This window comes from Mus caroli, unplaced genomic scaffold (assembly GCF_978045245.1).
Source record: "Mus caroli unplaced genomic scaffold, Mus_caroli_1 scaffold_8, whole genome shotgun sequence".
Lineage (NCBI taxonomy): Eukaryota > Metazoa > Chordata > Mammalia > Rodentia > Muridae > Mus > Mus caroli.
The window spans coordinates 90,150,741-90,171,177 of NW_028227263.1; the positions used below are offsets into that span (position 1 = coordinate 90,150,741).

General features: G+C 39.8%; 1 protein-coding gene and 1 pseudogene across 2 annotated transcripts in view; one reads left to right on the forward strand and one right to left on the reverse strand.

Moving 5' to 3' along the window:
• Positions 1–20,437, forward strand: part of Gabrg3 (gamma-aminobutyric acid type A receptor subunit gamma3) — a 657,289-nt gene that overhangs the window by 350,985 nt on the left and 285,867 nt on the right. The window lies entirely within an intron of this gene.
• On the reverse strand, positions 866–5,599 carry LOC110297320 (coronin-1B pseudogene; annotated as a pseudogene).

A 20,437-nucleotide genomic window follows, 5' to 3' on the forward strand; every position in this document is an offset into this window, starting at 1 on the left:
TTCTATCATGTGGTACATCTAGGCTACTGTGAAACAAAGAACAGAAAACAGTTTTTTTGAGAAAAGCAGATATTCCCCACTGAGCACAACAAAAGTAAATTTATCTTAGGTTAGATCTCCCAAGTTTTCAAAACACTTGCATGCTGAATTCCTGTAATTGTTGAACAAAAATTTTGCTGGAGTACCTATTGTATTTTCCCTCTAAATGTTTTCTCTTTCTTAAATTTGTTTACAAGTTTTGGTGTCTCCCCACTTTCCTGGAGATCACAGCCATCTAAGCTGGCTGGAGAAATTTGTTCTTTGGATAGAGTTTATCATTGCTTATAATAGTAACTACCCTGGTAGTGATCCCTATTGATTCTTCCCACTATATTTTCTCAGATTTATCTGCACTTTTATGATATATAAATGAGGAAAACACTGGGTGATCACCCTTCCTAAGTCAATATGGTTTCTTCTAACCAAGGCATTGGATGTGCTTTCTGGGGTTTTCCTTTTGAGGCTACAGCATATTCAGAAGGGAAGTTTACTGACACTTCCTCACTGTGGATGGAGAAGAAATAAGGGCCCCTCACCTTTGCTATCTTGATTATCAGATAGATAGGATTTCTAAAGTAAAGGGGGCCATGGTTTTTGTTTGTTTGGAATTTTTAGAAAGAGCATTTTATTTGGAATGAAAATTTAGAACCCAACTCTGCTGGTTTTTCTCGTGAGGGGGCAGTGGGTTGGACAGGTTAAAGAGATGGTCCCTTAAAGTACTTGGGAATTTGCCTTGGTACAAAAATATTCCAAAAGCCATGTGGTGCTTCCAACCTGGGTCCCAGGCTGTGAAGAAGGGCAGACTGGCCATGACCTTCCACAGAAGCTAGGGGAAATGGGTTGGAGGAGGAGGCAGTGTCGGGAGCAATTCCCATTCGCCATTCTCCATACGGCCCAGCTGCTCCTCCAGGCAGCTGATATACTCCCCCTGTTCCTTGAGGAGCACCGAAAGCACCTGAAGCTCTTCCAGCTTCCTAGCGTCATCAGTACCAGCAAGGTTGCCACTGGGAACATCTGTAACTGCAGTAGCTGTGGAGGGTTTGGAGTGGATGTAACTTGCAGGCCTCCTCTCAGATACATTGTGCCTGCTGACCTTCAGGTCCCATTGTTTACTGGGCACATAGGTTTCCTGTAGTGAGATGAGGATTGGATTAGCATCCTGACCGCTCACCAACCCTCTTCCTCAAGACCAGCCTCAGGTCCAGCTGTGTCAGTGTAAAGATCATCCTGGAAGAGGTCAGACTTTCTTGGCACAGTCATGATGACTAGGACTCAAAGTTGTGCTCATGCAGTTTGTAGAACCTTGAAATTTTACACTTGCTGACCTCCAAGCCCCTCTGGGGTTCTTTGCTGGTAAATTTATTTAGTAGGTGGATGTAGGAGCGGGGAGCAGGGGTCTCATCTGTGATCTCAAAGTATCGGATGCTGGAATCACCCTTGCCACAGACTAGTGTCTGGGTCATAGAAGGTCAGTAGAGCCCCGTTGCTTGAATCCAGCTCCTGAAGGGCCATGGGCTCCTCAAGGTTTTCTGGGTCCTAAAGGGCCAGTTGCCGTTCACTCATGCAGCTGAAAGCAGTGGTGAACACCTTGTCATCAGCCAGAAATATAGCCCTCATGAGCCTTCTCCCATTTTGCCATCGTGGTTCACCACCTGGGACCGATGACTCGGAAGCTCTTGTCCTTGCAAGCTGAGCAAAAGAGGCTGCCATTGTGGTTCCAGCTCACGTTGTAGATGAGGTCAGTGTGCAAGCTGTCCAGGCAGTACAGCTCCTCTGCAGTGCTCACGTGCCACATTGTCACAACCTGTACTGAGAAGCACATTTTGGGCTGTGGGGTGCCAGGTGATGATGCCCACATGCTTGGTATGTCCCTCAAGCACACTACTGGCTCTGTCAGAGGGGAGGTCAGCCTTTTCTTTGGAATCTGCCACACCAAAATAGTGCAGTCCTCTAATCCACTAACAATGACTTCATCATTGTGGGGACACCAGTCAGTGTCCAGAACAGGTCCCGTGTGCCCACACACTGTTGGGCAGGCCGTGTCAATGTGGCAGGTCTAATTAAGAGGAAGCACCATGCAGGCATCTCAGCCACTGACTTTCACAATCACTGCCAGGAACTTGGGGTTAACTGCACAGAAGGTACTGTCCCAGGTAACTCAGGACACTGGAATGTCCTCATTGCATTCTTGACCAGCTGACAGAATACATGAAGGAATTTGCTCTTCCACAAAACTTTTCTGAAGGAGATATCTTGTTGCTCATCAGTGGCTGCTCTCCACTCCCTGCTCCCCAGGGACTGGGTACTGGGGCCATGTTTTAAAACTCAAGAGACTTTTTCTACCTCCTTCATTGGGGACCCAGTACTCTGTCTGATGGATGGCTGTGAGCATCCACTTCTGTATTTGTCAGGCACTGGCAAAACCTCTCAGGAGACAGCTTTATCAGGCTCCTGTCAGCAAGCTCTGTTGGCAACAACAATATGTTTATGGGATGGATCCACAGGTGGGGCAGTCTCTGAATGGTCATTCCTTCAGTCTTTACTCCACAGTTTGCCTCTGTAACTCCTACCATGGGTATCTTGTTCCTCATTCTAAGAAGGATCAGAGGATCCACACTTTGGTCTTCCTTCTTTTTGAGTTTCATGGGATTTTGGAATTGTAAATTGGGTATTCGGAGATCCTGGGCTAATATCCACTTATCGGTGAGTAGGTATCATGTGTGTTCTTTTGTGATTGATTGGGTTATCTCACTCAGGATGATATCCTCCACATCTATCCATTTGCCTAAGAATTTCATAAATTCATTGTTTTTAATAGCTGAGTAGTACTCCGTTGTGTAAATGTTCATTTTCCGTATCCCTTCCTCTGTTGAGGTGCATCTGAGTTCTTTCTAGCTCCTGGCTATTATAAATAAGGCTGCTATGAAAATAGTGGAACATGTGTCCTTATTACATGTTGGAGCATCTTCTGGCTATATGCCCAGTATTGGAATTGCTGGATCCTCCTGTAGTACTATGTCCAATTTTCTGAGGAACCGCCAAACTTATTTCCAGAGTGGTTGTACCAATTTGCAATCCCACCAGCAATGGAGAAGTGTTCCTCTTTGTCCACATCCTCACCAGCATCTGCTGTCAACTTAGTTTTTGATCTTAGCCATTCTGACTGGTGTAAGGTGAAATCTCAGGGTTGTTTTGATTTGCATTTCCCTGATGACTAAGAATTTTGAACATTTCTTTAGGTGCTTCTCAGCCATTTGGTATTCTCAGTTGAGAATTTTTTGTTTAGCTCTATACCCCATTTTTAATAGGGTTATTTGGTTTTCTGAAGCCTAACTTCTTGAGTTCTTTGTATATAGCTGAAAGAGTTTGCAACCCCATAGGAAGAATAACAATATGTACCCAGTACCCCCAGAGTTCCCTAGAACTAAACCACCAACCAAAGAAAACACATGGTGGGACTCATTGCTCTAGTTGCATATGTAGCAGAGGATGGCTTATTTTGTCATCAATGGGAGAAGAGGCCTTTGGTGCTTTGAAGGTTACATGCCCCAGTATAGGGGAATGCCAGGGCCAGGAAGTAGGAGTGGGTAGGTTGGTGACCAGGGAAGAGGGAAGGGGATAGGGGGTTTTCAGAAGGGAAACCTGGAAAGGGGATAACATTTGAAATGTAAATAAAGAAAATATCTAATAAAAAAAAGAAAAAAAACTCAAGAGACAACACAGAAAATGACGGAGGAGGAGGAGGAGGAGGAGGAGGAGAAGGAGAAGGAGAAGGAGAAGAAGAAGAAGAAGAAGAAGAAGAAGAAGAAGAAGAAGAAGAAGAAGAAGAAGAAGAAGAGAAGAAGAGGAGGAGGAGGAGGAGGAGGAGGAGAAGGAGGAGAAGGAGGAGGAAAAGGAAGAGGAGGAGCAGGAGCAGGAGCAGGAGGAAGAGGAGGAAGAGAAGGAGAAAATAACAAAAGCCAGATTATATATTGTCGGAATAGGAAGCAAAACTGCCAAATACTAGCAACCAAATAAATGTGTCTGATGGCTCATAGACTGAAAAAGTTTTGAAACAATAAAAACTTACTAGATGGAAAACAGATTATTTGTGGGCCCCCAAGTTGAGTTCCAAAATTGTCAGTACAAACAATTCTGACTTCAAAGAGAAAGAGAGATCATTTATTCTGAGCTAAATACAAATGACTATGGTCTGATAACACAGATTCAGGTGGTCCCAAATTATATGTTCCAATACAGAAGAGGCTGTAAAATTTTATAGAACAAATGAAATTTAGCTGGAGTACCCATTTGTATTTACCGAGCAAATGAAAGTCATAAATCACACCTTTCCCCAAGGACATCAGTAAAACCATCAAGTTGGCAAATTACAACAAAGCAGGGAAGCTTACTATAGGTTCCAGGTGGCATCTGAGGGCATTCTTGGTTTTGGAATTGTAAAGCTAGTTGTCTGTTAATACATTCCAAAGCTTTTACCTGATAGTTGAAAGGATATTATGTCAGACACAGAGGTAACCAATAAACAATTAAGGACAATATAGAGAGCCAAGGTTAACTGCAGCTCCCCGCAGTCGCAGAGTTCTAACCACTTAATCAGCCTTGTAGAAGCTTTAACATGTGGGTGATTATTTTTCTTAGAACTTTAGTTTGCAATGTGTTCATCCCCCAAGAAGCACTTGTCTACAAACAAGTGATACTTACCATATCTAATACCCCTTCAGGGCTGAAGGGATAAAGATAAAACTAAGACATTTCATTTATTGTTAATATTTTGTATCTATTTTAAATGCATTTATATCATTTCCCTTTCTCACATGTTCCCCTCTTTCATCCCAAATTTAGAGTCTCCTCTTTGTAAACGTTAAATGTTACATTAAATGTGTTAGGTAAACAAAAACATATGAACACAACCTGCTGAGTCCCTTCAGTGTCCCCTGCATGCATATGTTCACAGGGCTTATCTCTTGGTATTGCTTACACAATCAGGGGCCCATCCCCAGAGAAAACTAATTCTCCATCTCAGCAGTTGTACTGGTTTGTAGTTCTTCATCGCATGTTTGGATCCCCTGGAATTTTTCTCATCTCCCTTGGGATTTGACCTGGTGTTCTTTTTCCTCTCTGGTCATGTTGTTGAGACTTCCTGGCTGTAGTTTCTGTCAGGTTCAAAGGAACTCAGGACACATGGCTGACTGTGGTGCCTATTAGCATACCAAAGTGCATCCTGGACTCCAGGCTCACTTAGTACCTGTGGCTTTTCTCATATCTTCTCACCTCACCCCTTAGCCTAAGCCCCAGGACATAGACTCCCCTCCCCCAGCTTCTGATTTCTATATAACCCTGCCATTTTGCCCATCAGCTCTTTTGATCTTCTTAGTCCTCTCTCTCTTGACCCTCTCTCTTGGTCTTCCTCTCTTGCTCTCCCCTTCTTTCTTTCTTCTCATGGCCTGGTTTAGTCTATACATTTCTCTCCCTGCTCTGGACTCTTCCAGACACCTCTAGCTGTACTCTTCTCCATGTTTACAATAAAAATGTTCCTTCAGTCATACCTTTGGGTGGTCATGTCCTCACTTTATACAGTTTTCCTGTCATATGTAGAAGGCATAATCTTAGAGCAGATTTCCTGATCTTACAATTTTCCACCCCTCCCATTTCCACAATGTTCCCTGAGCCTTAGGTACAGAGTTGCATTATATCTGTAATAATTTTGGCTTGGCAACTGTACTGGCTAGTTTTGTGTCAACTTGACACAGCTGGAGTTATTACAGAGATTGGAGCTTCAGTTGGGGAAATGCCTCCGTGAGATCCAGCTGTAAGGCATTTTCTCAATTAGTGCTCTGGGCTGGTAGTCTTGGGTTCTATAAAAGAGCAGACTGAGCAAGCCAGGGGAAGCAAGCCAGTAAAGAACATCCCTCCATGGCTTCTGCATCAGCTCCTGCTTTCTGACCTGCTTGAGTTCCAGTCCTGACTTCCTTTGGTGATGAACAGCAGTATGGAAGTATAAGCCGAATAAACCCTTTCCTCCCCAACGTGCTTCTTGTTCATGATGTTTGTGCAGGAATAGAAACCCTGACTAAGACAGCACCCAAAAAATACTGACTTGACTAATCGTGGCTTTCTGTAATGGTCTCCATCTACTGCAAAACGAAGTTTATACTCAGTTGTTGGAATAAGGATGAGATTTTAGAATGCAGTTAGGAATTATATGGGTCTAAGAAAATGACCTATTAGATACTGGTCACTAGACATGTGTAGTTGGATAGAGTTACAAGACCGGGCATGATTTCCCTTCTGCTTTGTGTGCCTGTATCCATTCTGGCAGCTATTGAGTATCACTATGATGTAAGTGTCACTGTTACATCTTTAGGGATGCTGGTCATTGTGGTTTATAAGGCATAACAGCTGGGTATGAATACACTCACTGCCTGCCTTCTTTTAGTAGCTTACAGATTGCCTTCCAGTATTAGGTGTGAATGAAAATTTCTGGGGGAAAAAATCTGTGAGATTGATTAACTGATTGAAACTTTAGTGCTGGGCAACTTCTTCCACCCTTTCCCTAATTCAAGTACAGGGGTCCCTGACTTCAGTTCCTTGGTTGGGTGTAAGTCTCAACAGTTTCCTGCAACACAAAAGTCAAATAATATCTTGGGCTTATAGAATAATTCCCTTATCTAGATATAATGTCCTCTCTGATATACTCTCCAACATATTTTAAACTTGCTTTGACTTATGACTTTCTTGGTTCTATAAACTATAAAACATAGTAAACTGCTTCCAAAAGGAAACATAGAGCTTAGGGTATCCTAAATCTATTCCTGGACCACTCTCTTTCAAAATGGTCCCAGAATAGAATATTTGTTATTTTCATCAAGGTTTTATGTTAACATGTAAAAACTAGTCCTCAAGAAAGAGGCTTTAGGGTCAGTTCCAGCTATAATACTCAAAAGTTCTCTGGGCAAAGTGTGTAATGTCCTCAGCAATAAAGACTTAACTTCAATTGTCAGGAGGCAACTAAAGGCAAATAGCAATATATATCAATAGTCTATATTGTTAGGAAAGTCTCTTGGACTTCTCTGGTGAACAACATGTAAGGAGGTTTCCCATGCCTTGTATTAGAGTTGTTAGATAGTCTACGGGTTCTGGGAGAGCATTATCATGGGAGAGCATTATCACCCTGAGTGATAGTGATGCAATTTCATTGTGTGTGTGTGTGTGTGTAATTTCATTAAATATGACATAAGTCAATCCACTGTTTCCAAATTTATTATTTCTTTATTGTTATTTTTTTCTTCCCTCTCTGTCTTTCTATATTCTCATTATCTTTCCCAAACGAAATACTTCTACCTATTTTCCCCAATATTTATCTGTTTCATAATTACACTCTCAGAAGCTCTCCCCTCATTCTGATCCCTTTTTACTTTCTTGGTTTCTGTAGTAATTCCAGGTTATATTCTCACATCTGATGATTTGTAGCTAGGAGCCTCGGATGAGAAAGGACATATGATATTTATCTTTTTGTGTCTGGGTTACGTTACTCAGAAGTATATTTTATACTTCTTTGTACTTGCAAATTTAATTATTTTATTTTTCTTTGCATCTAAATAATATTCACAGTGTATATGGAACACGTTTTCATTATTCGTTCATCAGTGAAAGATATTTTAGTTTATTCCATTTCATAGACACTGTAAATAGAGCAGTAATAAACATGGTTATGTAAGTGTTTGTGGGGTAGAATGTTGAGTCCTTTGGGAATATGCCAAGGAGTTGTATAGCTGGGTCATGTGATAGATTTATTTTTAGCTTTTTGAGAATTTTTCCATACTGATTTTAATTGAGGCTACATCAGTTTGCAATCCTATCATCAATGAATGCATGTTCCCCTTTCCCCACATCCTTGCTACATCCATATATATATATATATATATATATATACATATACATATACATATATATATTGATATGGGTTATATATATATATAAGAAAGATTATATATGTATACATATATATATTATATGTATATATAATCTTAGCCATTTTGCCTGTGTGATATGCAATCTCAAATGTTTTAACTTGCATTTCTTTGATTGCTATCAATGATGAGAACTTTTTGTGTGTGATTTTTCTTCTACTGAGATATCTCTGCTCAGATTCATAGCCTATTTTTAAATTGGGCTGTTTGTTTTCTTGACTCTGATTTTTGAGTTCTTTATATATTCTGAATATTCATTCTCTGTCAAACATATCACAGGATAAGATTTCCTCCCGTTCTATGGACATCTTGTTCATTTCACTAAATGTTTCTCTAGCTGTTATAGGGTTTTTTTTTGTTTGTTTGTTTGTTTTTTGGCTTTTTCAAGACAGGGTTTCTCTGTGTAGCTCTGGCTGTCCTGGAACTCACTTTGTAGACCAGGCTGGCCTTGAACTCAGAAATCCGCCTGCCTCTGCCTCCCAAGTGCTAGGATTAAAGGCGTGCGCCACCACTGCCCGGCTATAGGGTTTTTTTTGTTGTTGTTGTTTTTTTTTTTTTAGTTTTATGAAGTTCCACTTATTAACTGTTTATTTCAATTCCTTGGCAAAAGTAATCATGTTCCAGTCATTTCCTACACCTATATCTTGCAAGGCTCTACCTCTGTTTTCTTCCAGATCAACACTTTGTTTGCATGTTGATGTTTTGTATCTATTTGGACTTAATATTTGTGCAGGGAGGTAGATACGTGTCCAATTTAATTCTTGCACAGGTGGACATATAATTTCTCCATCATCATTTTTTGACAATGTCTTTTCTTTAGTGTGTTTGTAATAACTTTGTCCAATGTCAGGTAGGTATAGTTATATGTAGCCATGTTTGCATCTTTTATTTTGTTCTATTGGTCTGTATATCTGTTTTTATGCTAGTACCAAGTTTGATCTTCATTAATTTTTTTATTATGATGCCTCTGAAATCTGGAATGGTAATTTCTTCATTATGTTTTGGCTCAGTATTGTTTTGGCTGCCCACATCTTTTGTAGTTACAAGTGAATTTTAGGATTCTACTGTAAAGAATGTTGTGGCTATTTTGATTAGGATTGCATTGAATCTGAAAATAGCTCTTTGTAGCATGGTGATTTTCACAGTTTGTTTTTCTTTCTAGAATTTATTGGTTATTTTCTATTCAACTCCTTTCTAAAATATTGCTTCTAGTATTCTTTTTAGGACCAATATTCTTTATATCCTGGTTGTGATATGGAAAGTTTTTTATTTGTCAACTATGACAGTTTTGCAAGTTTATGTTGGCATTCATGGTCATTTAGAACTTGAAATGTATTGCTTGAGCCTTTTCTGATTTTCAAACTTTTCATTGAGAAATCAGCTGTTAGTTTGCTGTGCTTCCCTTTATATTTGACTTGTGAGGTTTTTTTCCTAGTACAGCTTTCAGTGCTACTTTCCTCCGTGTATATCTAGGGTTTTAACTATGATATGATATAGGTAGATTCTCTTCTGGTCTTGTCTTTTTGTTGTTCTCTCTGTGTGTGTGTGTGTGTGTTCTTAGTTTTAGGGAATTTTCTTGTATGATGGTGCAAATGATGCGGTTTATGCCATTGGTCTGGAATTCTTCTCTCTCATCAATACCATAATTCAAAAGCCCCAATTTGGTCTTTTCATAGTGTCCCATAATTTTTATATGTTCATTTCCTATTACTTTTTATTCTTCATTTTCTTTTCTTCTGTGGACTAATTCCTCTACTTTATCTTTGATTCCTAATATTTTATCATCTACTTGTTTCATTCTAGTCATAAAGATTTTTGAGTTTTTCATCTCCATTTTCACTTCAGAGTAATCTCTCCTTAATGCCTCTATCTTTTTATTGAATTTAATTCTTAAATTCTTAGTTGTCTTTGTCATTTCTTTAAGCCTTATGTGTGTGTGTTTCCTTGAGCATTACTTGGTCATTTGCTCTCTTGGGCACTGAGCTGTCTAAACCTTTTTTAATCTTCTTAAAATCTTTGGTGAAGTTTATGAAATTTTAAGTTCTATGTGCTAGGTTTTAACTGGCAATTATCACTGGAGAACATATTTATAGGACGGATGGGTTTGGAGAGGATTTCATTTTGGGGTTGTTTAAGGGAAATGCTTTCTGTTTCAGAATACAAAGTGGTTGAATTATGGAAGCATCTTTGTGCCTTCCTACTAAGAGCTTCAAAGACAATAGAACTGGAAGCCACACAGACTATGGAAGCCCAGGTCAAGAGACTTCATAGGGGAACAATATTATCTATTGGGATACAGAACTTTTTTTCTCCTTTATTTGGAAACACAATTTTTCATATAATATATGCCAATTATGCTTGCCTTTCCCCAATTCCTTCCAGATCTGCTCCACCTTTCCACTAACCCAAATCTGCATTCTTTCTCTCTCATTGAAAATAAATAAAAATTGTATAATTATATATATGTTTATTTACTTGCATATATATATATATATATATATATATATAATCTCCAAAGAAAAAGCACAAGAAACACATAAAGATAGGGAGATACACAAATTCATACAGAGAAGTTCCACAAAAACCAGAAACCATATTATGTAAGCAAAAGACTTGTAATGTTTAAAAATGAAAAGAGAGAGAGAGAGAGAGAAAAGAAAGAAAGAAAGAAAGAAAGAAAGAAAGAAAGAAAGAAAGAAAGAAAGAAAGAAAGAAAGAGAAAGAAAAGAAAGGAAGGACGAGGGAAAAGCCCAGACAAACATCATCAGCAAATAACAACAAAAATTCTCCCAAACTACCATTGAGATTGTAGTGTTATTGTATACTTCATTGTACATGTAGTGTAGATGACCATCTACTGGTGGGCATGGGGCCTGCCTTTATGCGTGATTTGTACACTCAGTGAGACTCTGTTGGAGAAAACTAATTTTTCCTTTGCTAGCAGTTATCAATTAAAGATAGCTTTTGATTTTCAGTGAGGGGCTTGTGCGCACTTCCTTTCTCAGGGCTGGGATTCCATCTGTGTTTCCCAAATCCTGCCATGTGGAAGGGATGGTGTGACACATTTCTCACCCTTGGAGCAGAGCTAACAGGGCATGGGCTTCTACAAGTATTGACAGTTGCTAGGCATAAGGCTTGTTTGTATAATAATGTACATGTTTTACATTATGTTTCTCCTTCAGCAAATATTCTCCCTGTCAAGATTAATGACTCCATGATAATTAGAAGCAGTATGAGTCCAAGAGGTGAGGGTATGTCCAATGTCCTTAGCAAAATGGTAAATGCTGTGACTTCAGGACAGCCCTTAAGGCTGTGGGATAGGACTCTGAAAACACAAGTTCAAGAATACATAATTTCTCAACTATGCAAAATAGAAAGATGCAATATGAATTATATGAAGGGCTTCACAGACATAAAACAGCAAAGGAAGCTGCACTAATGTACAATCTTGTCAAAAAGATACAAAGGCAGCAGATTCCTGAGTTCAAGGTCAGCATAGAACAGAGCTAGTTTAGTTCCAGGCATGGAGGAGATTCTACCAAGCTGGCTTATTGTCTGTGCTTATAAAGGCAGGCAGATCTCTGATGTTTAACAAAATGTACTTGCTGCTTTTTCTAAGAATCAAGGGGCTAATGTAATAAAATGCTGATTCATATATGAAATCTTAAAATAGTTTTGACTTGCATCTGTTTGATGACTAATTATACTGAATATTTCTTTAAATGTTTCTCAGCCATTTGTATTTCATCTTTTGGGAACTCTGTTTAGATCTCTACACCAATTTATGATTAGATTATTTATTTTTTATTCTCAGGATTTTTTAATTTGTATATTTTAGATATAACCTTCTATCAGAAGTATAGTAGATGAAATAAGATACTTAGATGGCAAAAATATATTCCAGTTTTCCAAATGATACTGTCCTTTGTCATAAAGAAGTGTTTCAATTTCATGAAGCCCCATGTATTAATTGTTTGTCTTAGTGCCTGTGCTATCAGTGTTCTGTTTAGAAAGTCTTTTCCTGTGACATGTGTTCAAGACTATTCCTCACTTTTTCTTGTATCAGATTCAAGTATTTAGCTCTATATTGAGGTCCTTAGTCTATTTGAAGTTGAGTTTTGTGCAGTGTGATAAGTATAGGCCTATTTGAATTCTTCTTTGTACAGCCATCCAATTTGACCAACACTATTTGTTAAAGATGCTATGTTTTGTCCAGCATGTATTTCTGTCTTCTTTATCCAAAATCAGGTATGTGGACTTATATATGTCTTGTGATATTTTGGCTCTGAATATAGCTCTGCACTCATCTGCAGAATTTTTCTGAGACTATTACAAAATAAATTACTAATTTCTTTGTTGAAAGAGTTTACAAGATAACCTCATCCACATGGTTAGTAGTTATCACTCTTATGCATAGCTCAATGAAAAAGAGCAAGTCTGTCAGAAAGAAATACAAAAATGTTATAAAGGAAAATGACACTGATAAGATTAATATTGCAGCCAATCCTTGTACTAGAAGAGGGGCTGTAGCTGTAAAGCAAATCAGGGATATTAGGGGGGTACAAATCTGCACTGGAGTAAGGGAAGCATGCCTCAGGGCAAGACCCAACCAAGACAGGCATTCATCAAAAAAGAAAGGTCTAAGAAAATAACAAAAGCATAATGCAAATATGATTGAAGGGACTCAGGTTTCATCCCAAACTGGCAGTCAGACTTAGCAGTGTTATCCACATGGTATTAGCTTTTGAGTCACAAGTTATATGAGTAATTGGATCATGGACCTTTTCCCTCAGTTTTAGGGAGTTGCTGAGGCTGGATAGTGCATAGCAGGCGAGTCTCTACATGAAGTTGATGAGTGGGCCAGAGGTCCTGAGAGACCATTACATGATATTGTTCTGTTTAACCCAATTATGTTTGGAGCCCCAAGATATTAGAGATGCCAAAACTGAGTCATCTCAGGGAGAAATGTACATAGAAACTGGAACCAGTCCAAGAGAGAGATGTATCTTGATGGCAGCAAAGCTCAAAGGATAGAGCCAGCTAAGCCCTTTGATACCAGACATTGATCTATAGGATTTGGAGTTTTCCCTGCTGTGTTTCAACCTCATTGTTTCCACACTATACTTGGATTCTTCCATTTTGTGATGTTCATGGATATTCTGAGCCATTGTATCTTAGAAGTATGTAATTTTCTGTAATTTTACAGGAGTTTACAATTAATAGATTAGTTTGAGTCTCAGAAAAGACTTGGAGTTTAGACTTTAGGAGTCTGTGAAAGACTATGGGAAATTTTGATGTTGGTCTAATTGCATTTCATTTTATGATATGGTCATGAAATTATGGGGGTCGGGAGTAGAATGTGATGGCTGGAATGAAATGTCCCTTATAAGTCTCGTACATTTAAATACTTCATCCCTTCTTGGTAGATGTTTGTGGAGAATAAGGATTATGACTTTGCTGAGGGAAGTATGTCATCAAAGGTAGGCTTTGAGGTTTCAAAGAATGTGTAGCATTCAAGTTAACCTTCTCTGATTTCTGTTTGTGGATTAAAATATGACCACTTTCTTGCTGCTCCAACACCATGCCTGCCTGCCTGCCTTCTGTCAAGCTTCCTATTATAATGGTCATGAACTGTTATTCCTCTGGAATTGTAAACCCCAAATAACTCTTCCTTCTATAAATTGCCCTGGTCATGATTTTTTATCATGGCAATAGAAAATTACAATAGCCTCAGAAGAGACAGCTATATCATGGTTCTGTCAGCAAAACCTTGCTGGCATATGCAATAGTGTCTGAGTTTGGCGGCTGTTTATGGGATGGATCCCCAGGTGGGGCAGTCTCTGGATGGTCCTTCCTTCCATTTCAGCTCCAAACTTTGTCTCTGTAACTTCTTCCATGGGCATTTTGTTCCCCATTCTAAGGAGGAACAAAGTATCCACACTTTGGTCTTCCCTCTTCTTGAGTTTCATGTGTTTTGCAAATTGTATCTTGGGTATTCTAAGTTTCTGGGGTAATATCCACTTATCAGTGAGTTCTTTTGTGATTGGGTTACCTCACTCAGGATGATATCCTCAGTGCCTGGAAAATACAGAAGTGGATTCTCACAGTCATCTATTGGATAGAACACAGGACCCCCAAAGGAGGAGCTAGAGAAAGTACCCAAGGAGCTGAAGGGGTCTGCAACCCTATAGGAGGAGCAACAATACGAACTAACCAGTACCCCCAGAGCCTGTGCCTTTAGCTGCATATGTAGCAGAAGATGGCCCAGTTGGCCATCAGTGGGAGGAGAGGCCCTTGGTCTTGCGAAGATTATATGCCCCAGTACAGGAGAATGCCAGAGCCAGGAAGCAGGAGTTGGTAGGTTGGGGAGAAGAGCAGGGAGAGGCTATAGGGGATTTTCAGGATAGCACTTGAAATGTAAATGAAGAAAATATCTAATAAAAATTGTTTTTGAGAAAAAAAAGGAAAATTACAATGAAGACACAGGTAGATTTTATTATTGAGATGAGTCCTAAATATGTGAAATTCTTTTGTTGGTTGCATGACTGCTGTAGACACAACCAACTGGAATGGGATGTAGGATGTACATCTCAGCCTAAGGTTTGAGGATAGTGCAGGGCAGGCTCCTTAGACTGGTACAGAGCCCTGGATGTGCAACCCTGGCTTTAATTAAGGATCAAAGTGAGTGGAGGTGGATTAGAATTAAGCTAGACTCACTAGATCAAAGGATGTGTGCACCAGCTTTGGAATGGAGAATGGTAATGGTGTTGTTTGAATCCAAATAAGGTTTAGACAAGCTGTCAATTTTTTACAATGTCTTATTTTAGACACCCACATGGTTATGGTGATTAAAGGGGTCAGTCATCACCTTGCTGAACAGACCACTCTTCCAAAATGGACAGTTATGTACAAGGAAAAGATGGTGCTATACACTGAATTATCATCTCTTGGAAACCAACTTGTCCCTCCCAGCAATAACGAATTCTTCTGACTATTTTGATGAGCCAGAACCCAGAAAATAATCAACCAGACCACACCTTGACCGAGACTCCTTAATTATGTAGGTGTTTTTGCTGTTGCCAAGGTCTTTCTATATTTATCCCTAAGGCTTTGTCCACTCACAGATGACAGATCAACAGTCACTGGATCCCTTGACCTGTTCGTCCCAGTGTGTCCACACTGACAAAAATTGTATTGCTCTCCTTCTGCCATCCCTTGTCTCTTTAGTTGATGTATTGCACCATGACTAAGCCCAGCCTGTAGCTATGACGTGGGCCTTCTGCCCTAGATCTCAGGATACATTATGACATTAATGAGTCTTAAACTTAGTCTTAGACTTTGGCCTCTGTTGGAACTCAAGCAAATGTCTGTAACTACTTTAAACTGACCTGAGAGATGAGACCAAGGGACTTTCTATGGAGAATATGAAGGTTCTATCTGAGCTGAGAAGTAGAGCATCATGTGTTGAATCCTTTTGAAACAAGAATTCAAGTGATAGCAGAATGCACCATGGGCAGGTGACACTCAGGATTACCTACTTTAAGGAGTGTGTGCTGATTTGAGATAAGGTTATGTGTCTGTTCTTTGCTGGCAGGTCCAGGTGAGAGGAGAGAACCTGGTCCAATCAGGTCTGTCTGGGATGAATGGGATGGGGAGTATTGATGGCCCAAAAGAAACATACCTGGCTAGGAGTCTTGTCAAAGCAGGAACTAACTTTATTAAACTAGGTACTTTCTTATATAGAGAAGGCAAGGAGGTAGGGATAGGGGTATCAGATGAGATGATGTATGGGGTGGTGTGAGATGATGAGGGGTGTAGGGTTATCTCAGGGGGCCTATAAGAAATTGATATATCAGCAGTACCTAGGCAGAGGCAGTCTAATTCAGGTTGGTAGGTCGCTGTGTAGTTCTCAAGAGAATGACAGGTTTCAAAAATCGAGGCTGGTTGGGGTTTTTCTTCAAGGCTCACACCAAGGTCAAATAGGGCTCAACAGTTATGGACAGTCTAAGGCTGAACAAAATTTCTTGACAGCCCTATAAGACAAAGACAGCATACATTTTAATTCAGGGCTGTCTATAATCTACATGCTTTGATTACAACTCTCAAATCTATGGAGAAGGAGGAAAAGTAGAGTAGATATAGACTCCATATCCAATTACTAAAACAGAGGGGTATGATGCTGGGAAGAAACAAAGCTTTTTGCCCTGTGCAAAGGATACAGGTGGCCTTCTCTAATGGTGTATCTACCATCCATGGACTTAGGAGCTTTGGATCAAATTCTTCTGGAAAAAAAGTTACATCTGTACTAAACAAAACATTTTCTTGGTCATTGCTGTTAAATAATATAGTTTAGCAAAAGTTTGCAAAGTGTTTATATAATACTGTATACTATGAGTCGCACACAAATACATGCACAAACATGTTTACATACAAACATACTCATATGCGTTTATATACACTTGTATGCAATGCATGCACACATGCATACATGCACATACCCACATCCCTACATACACACTTTTGAAGTCTCTTGAGATTGTCTATCTCATCTAGGTACAGCAAATGAAAACTATGCCATTCAGGAAAGCCTAGGGAATCTCAATGTGAATGATGCTCTAATCCAGGCTACATGCTCTAGCATGGGTCCCTAAGACAAGGGCTCCTTGTTCTCCCATCTCCTTAATCTAAGACGACTGCAACATGGGCTCTGGTATGCCAAATATAGAACTCCTAGGCAGGTTCCTTGACTCTCCTACCACTTCCTGTCTCCCATTCTCAAAGTCACTTTTGCTCTAGGAGTGGGCTTTGAAAGACAAGTAGCCTTCATCTATGTGTAAACTGTAATAGGGACAAGAACTTCCAGTTTTCTTGACTTTTCATGTCTGGATTGTAGCTCCTTCTTATGAACTGAGCTAGTAGCTCCTAGAGGAGCATAGGCCCTTCCTGAAGGACTGCCTTATGGATTACACTAGAGGGCAGGTTCCAGGCTAGAAGAAAGTGACCTTGATCTTTTATTTAGATGCAAAAAATTCAACGGTTCCAATAAGGGAAATACACAGTTATGAAGCCAGTATACCTCTTTTTTTAATCACTTAAAAAGTAGTCATATCAAACAGCATCTTTTTAGCAGTACTGTTATACTGTAACATATAGAAATGTAATACCCAGCAACAAGCAAAGAAGTTAAAGAAGAGTAAACCTAGATTGGAGTGAGTTTAGGGGCAGCAGAGGCTAATGATGCTAGAATGGAAACAGCAGTGGTGAGTACCAAGGTGGATTTAATCAACTGAGAGGTACATATGCACACCTGCTCTTCTTTCTTTCTTTCTTTCTTTCTTTCTTTCTTTCTTTCTTTCTTTCTTTCTTTCTTTCTTTCTTTCTTTCTTTCTTTCTTTCTTTCTTTCCATAGGAAGAGATGAGTTTTAACATCAAAACCTTCAAAATAAAATCAGTAACAGGCATGGATAGAAGATGTAGAAGCAAAGGAAATATGATGGCAACATGAACAATATGTTTATCAGCTGGAGAAACGAAAATGAAAACCAGAGTTACCTATGGCTTCCCGTCTATTTTAACTACAAAAAAAAAATAATTGCAATAACAAAAATAGTTGGCAATGTGGGGTAACAGAAACTTAGCTCACAGCTGTTGGAAATGCAAAGTATTCAGCTCCAGAGGAAGAGCCTTGACAGATTCTTATATATGTAAATATGCTGTAAAATATGATTCCAGAGTCCTCTACTGGATATTCATATCAAAAAGATGAAAACTTATACCCATATAAGAACTTGTATATTAATATTTATAAATGTTCTACTCATGACTGGTTGTGGTGCTTTGAATGAGAACATCCCTCTCCAAAGACTCATAAATTTGAATGTTTAACAGGGAGTAGCACAGTTTGACAAGGACTAAATGTGGCCTTGTTGGAGTCAGGGTATCCTTGATGGAGGAAGTATATCCATGTAGGTGTGGTTTCAGATTTCAAAAGTGCTTCAACAGGTCCAGTTTCTCTCTGTCTGCCTTCTCTCTGAGGATTGGGGTGCAAAGCTCCCAACTGCTTCTTAGCATCATGCCTGCCTTACCTGCTGCCATTATTCCCACCATAATAATGTACTAACTATAAAAGTGTAATCTAGCTTACCAATTAAAAGCTTTCTTTTAAACGAGTTGACTTGGTCACGGTATCTATGATGATGAATAAGAGTGATCTCCTTAGGTTCATATCCCTAACACTTTGAATGTTTAGGGAGTGACGATATTTGAAAGGATTAGGAGATGTGGCTTTGTTGGAAGAAGTGTGTTACTGGTGGTGGGCTTTGAGGTTTCAAAATCCTTCAGCAGGCCCAATGTCTCTCTCTTCCTGCTGTCTACAAACCCAGATGTAGAACTCTTCAGCTACTGCATTCACCAGCTCCATAGGCAGCTTCTTACAGCTCAACATGGGGTCATGTAACTGCACATGTTGATTATATCTCATAGTTGTAATTAATTCCTGTGAGCAAAGCCAGTGGGAGGGATTAATAAAGGCCAAGGCAAAATATAGAAAATGTTTTGAGTATTTTAACAACAACTACCCCAGGTTACAACATACCTTTACTTAATCACCCAAGTCTAAAGTGATCATTATAGTGTGTGTATGCACTAACATTTACAGTCCAGGCATGCCTCTGGCAGTGTACATGACAGAAAGACATTCATGAACTACTAGAGTGAGTGTTTAGGCATTGCAAGGCTCAGCATAAGAACAGGTGAATTTTAAAATAAAAAACCTGGACTACAGACACGGCTCTTGAGCATAAATGTCACAAAGCTTTGGTCAGGTTTGAAATTTGCTTTTGACATGTCCTTTCCCTTTTCTCTAGAGCATTTAGCTTCAGAGTGTTCTAATGGGCCTGTCTGCTGTGTGTAGGTTGACTAGGGCAGTTGACATAGTGCTATAGGCTAAAGCTGGCACCAGACACTGAGTTCCTCGTCTTTGATTTTGGAAGTAGGTGACCTCATCCTGCTTTCCGGGGTCTGTGGCATGGAGGAGAGAGAATTCTTCTCATTCTGACAGGAATATACCCACTCTGATGATGTCCTCCCCATTCTTATGGAGCCCTGTGCATTCTGACAGGGTCCTTCCCACTCTAACTGGATCCATCCTACTGTAAATAGTGTCTTCCCATGCTGGCAGGGTCCTTCCCACTTTGGCAGAGTACTCTTCACTTTGACAGAATTCTCTATGCACTGACAGACTCCTCTGTCAGACACTCTTACAGGCTCTTCATTATATGACAGCTTTGGCCCCACTACTCTGGGAGAATTCTCTAGATCCTATTTGATTCTTCCCTATCCTCATTAGGCCTGTTTATAGACCCACCCCCCCTTTTTTTTTTTTTTTTGCTCTTTGGAGGTTTGAGGGAGTTGGTCTGTGTTTGGCTGCCCTTCATCCACAAAGCATTTATCTGTCTTTCTGGCCTGCATGTCTTGTATATGACTGATGAAATTTGTCCCCAGTCACCCCACCCTCTCTTCAGTTATAGTCTGTGGTTCCTGAAGTTTAGCACATTGTGTAATATGGTAAATGGTGATGAACCGGATGATGCATTTTTAGGATCAGAGGAGCCAGGGAAACTGTGATGAAAGTGTAGCTAAGGACACACACACACACACACACACACACGGATCAAAGATCACACAGACATATACGCATCTGTGTGATATGAAAAGAACACAGAAGCCCCTGAGGTAGGGCAGACTGCAGACCCTGAAGAGTGCTGCTGAAACTCAGGCCATGGAAGATTTGAAGAAATAACACTGAAAATCACATGTCAGTTATTTTTCCACCTATGATAAGAAGAAATAGAAGGGCTTTATCTAATTTTATCTACACATTTTCAGATTAGTGATGGCAACCATATTTGACGGGCAGGTGTCTGTGATTACTATTTTTTTTTTTTGCTTTTAAAGAAAAAAATATATTTTTATTAGGTATTTTCTTCATTTACATTTCCAATGCTATCCCAAAAGTCTCCCCATACCCTCCCCTTCCACTCCCCTCCCCCTCCCACTTCTTGGCCCTGGCGTTCCCCTGTATTGAGGCATATAAAGTTTGCAAGACCAAGGGGACTCTCTTTCCAATGATGGCCAACTAAGCCATCTTCTGATACATATGCAGCTAGAAACACGAGCTCGGGGGGGGGGGGGTTACTGGTTAGTTCATATTGTTGTTCCACCTATAGGGTTGCAGACCCCTTTAGCTCCTTGGGTACTTTCTCTAGCTCCTCCATTGGGGGCCCTGTGATCCATCCAATAGCTGACTGTGAGCATCCACTTCTGTGTTTGCTAGGCCCCTGCATAGTCTCACAAGAGACAGCTATATCTGGGTCCTTCAAGCAAAATCTTGCTAGTGTATGCAATGGTGTCAGCGTTTGGAGGCTGAT